The sequence below is a fragment of the Silurus meridionalis genome, chromosome 28, assembly GCF_014805685.1.
Source record: "Silurus meridionalis isolate SWU-2019-XX chromosome 28, ASM1480568v1, whole genome shotgun sequence".
Taxonomy (NCBI): domain Eukaryota; kingdom Metazoa; phylum Chordata; class Actinopteri; order Siluriformes; family Siluridae; genus Silurus; species Silurus meridionalis.
In genome coordinates this window covers 642422-647962 of record NC_060911.1, presented here as the reverse complement: position 1 = coordinate 647962, position 5541 = coordinate 642422, and the positions used below count along the sequence as shown (strand labels likewise).

Below are 5541 nucleotides of genomic sequence, written 5' to 3'. Positions count from 1 at the left end.
GAAGAAATTCATTTACTCTATTTACTTAATTTAATTTACTTACCTTAATTTAAAATACACTTATGAAGACGGACTTTTCAAGAATAGTTGGACATCATGAGAAAACAGTTCAACACAGTTGTTAAGCTTTTTCACTTTTTTCACTTTCCTGTAGAATTTACACAAAAACACACAATTTGTCCTCATTTCAAATCCCCAGGAGAACCGTAATGTAGAGAAATTCAGAAACCCCGGGGTGATGTGAGACTCGAATCTCTGTATGAGATTCCTGTGAGTGATGCAGTGGATTAAGAGGTGGATTGATTCAGGTAGGACACCACTGAAGACCCTGGGGTGAAAACCAGTGAATACAGTGGACACTTTATAGTCCAACAGGAAACATTATTAATTCTCACATCAGCAAGTTTTGTTGAAACCTTCACCAGTTTCTATAAATGAATCACTGACAAACACACAGATTAATGCTCTTAGTTTTATTAATTCAATCAATCAGGATTAAAGGCAACTAACCCACAAACACACAACTACACAATTTCCAGCCCATTCAGTCCACAAAGTTTTGCCAATGAATCAGAAGAGAGAGAGAGAGAGAGAGAGAGAGAGACCACAAGAGAGGCATGCAGTAAAGAACGCTATACTGATTTGTGATGTAAGTAATGGATCCTGTGTGAAGATGATTCTGGAATGTTCTCCATCAGCGGTAGAAGATGAGCACTGCCGCCTCGGTCACCTGCTTACTGGCGCTCCATCCAACTCCAGTGCCGTAACCGTCCCAGTCAAATCCTGTGAAATCTCCACACTGTCTCGGAGACGCTTCAGGAAAATGACCACCTCCACCAACACAGCACTACACACACACACACACACACACACACACACACACACACACACACACACACAGTGTTTCAGCACAATCTAGCACTAGGGCTAACATCCAAATGCATCTCTAATTTACTAACCTACAGTTTCTTTAGTAAATAATCCAGAACTGATCTATTGATTAACATGTGTAATGTTATATTTGTGAATGCAACATTGAAATTCGGACAGAATAAAGATCTCCAAGGGGTACGTAGATGTCTCCTCAAAGAGAAGGCTTTATCTCAGAAGTGCCCTGGTGAAGGAGGAATATGAATAAATCCGGTTTTAATTGCTGTATAAACAGAACTGATTTAATTCTCACGTGTTCATTGTGGCAGCCTGTGGGTTTGACTCCTGAGCAGATCGCCATCGCCGCACCTTCTGTGTTGATGGCTCGGAATGTGATGAATCCGGGTTGAGTTTGTGCTGGAGAGACGTTCAGATATGAGTTTAAATCATTTACATACTCAGTGTAGAACAATCTCATTTACTCATTTCATTAGTGATATAAATATTTCATCAGATCACAAAACAGCCCTCACGTCCTCTACCCTTCATCCATGTGGCAGAAGTTTGTGAATGGAGGACTGAAGGAAGTGAGAGGTGAAGATCGCTCACATGGCCATGATTTGTATTAAAGTGTGTGCTCTGCCACAGGAGTGATGAGAAAATAAAAGGCAGGAGCAGATCTTCTGAGAGGAAAGAGAGAGAAAACCATGCTGTGCTATCCAAGCAGATGACTCAAGAAAGAGTGGTCTTGGTGACCAGATCTGATGGGTCAGTCCATCTCTGTGTGGACTTTAGGAAGGTCAACAATGCAGATCTCCAAGACTGCAATGTCTCATAAAGCCTTTTCCACTCTCTTTGGATCACACCAATTTGTCATGCTTCTGTTTGGATTGTTCGGATCTCCAGACAATATTTCAACATCATATGTTGTTGCCTATTTAGATCACAATCATTTACAGTAACGACTGGCAGCAGCACCTACAGCACTTGTGGATGCTCCTTAAAACCTTGAGGCATTCAGAACTTACAACAAACCCAAAGAAATGGTCAGTTGGGCGGAGTATCTGGGCTTCCACATTGAGCCAAGTGAAAAAGAAACTGCCAGTGAAGTCGTCTGCCTCGCACTTCCTCTTTCCTGGGCCAGAAAGATCACCACATTGAGCTTCACCATTTAATACACACCTTTACACCATACATGAGAAGTGAGATGTAATGCTAAGCTATCCAGCTAGCAGCACACACTAAACAGAATAGAAATTGAAATGAAAATACAATGAAAGTATGTGTTCTACTCCACCTCTGATGTTGGGTCCATTACAGGTTATGGTTGGAAGTGGCGTCTCCGAGATCGTACACCAGAGGAACAGAGGGGCCGTGGTTAGCAGGACAGGTTCCTACACCAAACTTCACTGGTAATAACTGAAAACAGGAGAAATTTCATCATCAATAGATAAAAGTGAGATGATGTTATAAGACTTTAGATCAGAGCTTTTGCTAGAAGGTTTTGTGTCACCTTGAAGAGATTGTAGAGGTTTCCACTGTAGCTATTGAGGAATTTGGTCTCTGTGTGGTAGCGCAGGAATGATTTCACTTTCCACTGATCCACTCTCTCGTTATTGGGAACGTGCCACACCGCCACGTCCTCCGCTGTGATGTCATAATACCCAGGATTCTGTGGGGTAAAGTACAAAGATGAAGAAGAGGAAGAAGAAGATTTTCCTCATCATGTGGGAACTTATTTTGATCTGAACCTTGAAGTCGTCGCTGGTTGCAGCTTCTGCAGTGCCGAATGTGACGGTGTTACTCCACGATCCGTCTCCATCAGGTACATTTGGACTTCCACCCTGCTGACTGGACCAGCGATCACCTTCACATCAGAGTTACACAAACGTTACAGGAGGAACATCACAGTAACGTTACAGGAACATCAGAGGAGGATTAGAGGAGCTTTAGAGTTTATGAGAATACACACATAAAGCTGGAGCACTGACCGGTGGTGCATTTCCCGTACATGTTGTTCTCATGAACGCTGGCCACCAGAGTCCATCCTCCTCCTGCAGTCGTCATGTCACAGTACGTCTGATACACCACACCGCTCGCCGTGCTCAGGTAATAAAGACCATCTGCAACAACATGCATCAGAAATCAACACAGTCTTCCACACTGTAGTGCTGAGGGAGGATCTGATACTCTTCTTCACTCAGACGTGTAGTGATGTGATGAAAGAACACACACCTGTACTGAAACCAAATCTTTGTTTCAGCTCTTTGCAGCTCCTTGTAGAGGAATATTCCTGTTCTGCAGAAAGAAATGTGAGATGTTGTGTTTCATTAAACATGGATTCATCTCATTTTTTTGTTTAGTTGCTGTTTAATGAAAATAGAATGAGAACTGATGAGTGAATAAGAAGCTGAATGAGTGTGTGAGCATCAGTTCATACCATTGAAAGTAAACAGATGTTGCTGAGCTACAGGGAGGTTTATGGATGTGAAGGCCACTAGTAGAATGATCCAGTTCATCTTCTCTAAAAATTACACATATATATGTAAAGTCAGAAACACAGCTGCCACTTTCTGTCACAGATCATTTAGATAATTCTTCTCATTTATATTGTTTTATGATCATTGATCTGCACGCTGCTCTACGTACTGCTGTAATAATCATAAAATCCAAATATTTTAATACATTTTAAATTCAAAGCAGGTTCCGAGAGATCAGGGTCACTCACCAGAAGGTCCTGAGCTTCTCAGATCTTCAGTTATTGAACACACAGGAGGTGAATGCAGCAGCGTAGCATGTGATACTGAGGTAAAGTTCAGCAGAGTTTTTATTGCATGCAAGTGTCTGGGGGTGGGGGTGGGGCGTTGACATATTTATAGTGATTATTGGTATCATCTGACAACAATGTGGTGAGATCCCAAAGTCATGATCTGTGAAGTTTTAATGTTGTAAGAACAAATATTTACATTAAATCTTCATACATGTTTCAGTAAATAGATATTTTGTGCAGTCGCAAAGATTTGAATGTTTTAGGGATGTTGAATGATGAGCAGCGGAGAAAGTAAAGAAGTACTAATACTTAGTTACTGTAGTAGTAGTTAATTAAGTAGATTTTTCTGGTATCAGTTTTTTACTCCATTATTTATTTTTCAGACTTTTTACTTTTAATTACTACATTTTTACACAAATATCTGTACTTTTTACTTCTTACATTTTTTATTAATATATATATATATATTTGGCTGTCAAAATTAAAATTCTTTTAAACGGCACTAAATATAAAAAAGGCGAAATTAAAACCTTTGGCAAAAAGTACATTTATCCACGACGTCCTTTCTTTACTTAGATATAAAATAAATAAATAAACTCCAGATAAAAATATTTCGTACAGATAAAAACAATACATCATTCAAATCTGTAAAATGTTTATAATTATATATAAAAGCTTCTTGAAGAGGTGCAGTTTCTCCGGTGTCACCTCATTAACTGTCTGTGTGGAAACATAGCAAAGGCTCTTAATGATGTCCACACGTCTCTGCACTGATATAGCCTTCATATTTAATCACTGTACATATGCTTCCATACATATCACATGCTGTAAATATGATACATGTTTATCTGTACTATTTGCTCAATTGCTACTTTTTTGCACTTCTGGTAGATGCCAAACTGCATTTCGTTGCTGTGTACCTGTACAATGCAATTACAATAAAGATCTATCTATCTATCTATCTATCTATCTATCTATCTATCTATCTATCTATCTATCTATCTATCTATCTATCTATCTATCTATCTATCTAATATGATGTGAGGTCCAGTTAACAGCTAAAACAGGTAGAAGTAGTAACTACTTTTTACTTAAGTACATGTCTGAGCCAAAACTTCTTTACTTTCACTTGAGTAAAAAGTATAATCAGTACTTCAACTTTTACCCGAGTATTTTAAAACATGAGTATCTGTACTTCTACTTAAGTAAAGGGTGTGTTTACTTTTGCCACGTCTGATGATGATAACCATCAGTCTGTAAATTACAAATCACCCTCAAGGTGTTCTTATGAACAGTCTGTTGTCTTCGAGGCGAATTTGCCTACAGTGATGTTGATTGGCATCTAATCCGGGTTCTGAAGACAGTGGCTGCACTGTAGTAAGCAGTAAGACCAGGAGATAGAACCTCTATATATATATATATATATACAGTGCTGTGACCCTTAAATGATTCACATCATAATGCTAATATTTTGTTTTCACAAAGATGCAGCTTTTAAATTAGAATTTTATAATCCTGTTTACTTAAGAAAAAGTTGGGACACTGTGTAAAATGTAAATAACAACAAAATGCAATGATTTGCGAAGTTGATAAATCCATAGTAAATTCCCAGTAAAACAAAAACCATATCAAACGTTTAAACTGAAGAAATGTATTCAAATCTGATGGCTGCAACACGTCTCAAAAAAGTTGGAACAGGGCCATGTTTCCCACTGTGTAGCATAACTATTTCTGTCCATATACATCTAGGAAATGAGAAGACCAGTTGCTGAAGTTTGGGAGAGGAATGTTATCCCATACGTGTCTGATAGAGAATTCTATCTGCTCAACAGTTCTGGATGGAATCAGTTGTTGTTCTAAAACCTGTATAAAGTTTTCAGCATTGATGTAAAAGCTGCCCA

At 38.8% G+C, this 5541-nt stretch overlaps 1 pseudogene; it reads right to left on the bottom strand.

Moving 5' to 3' along the window:
• Positions 1 to 458: 458 nt before the first annotated feature.
• Positions 459 to 3730, bottom strand: LOC124381277 (annotated as a pseudogene).
• Between the last annotated feature and the right edge of the window lie 1811 nt (positions 3731 to 5541).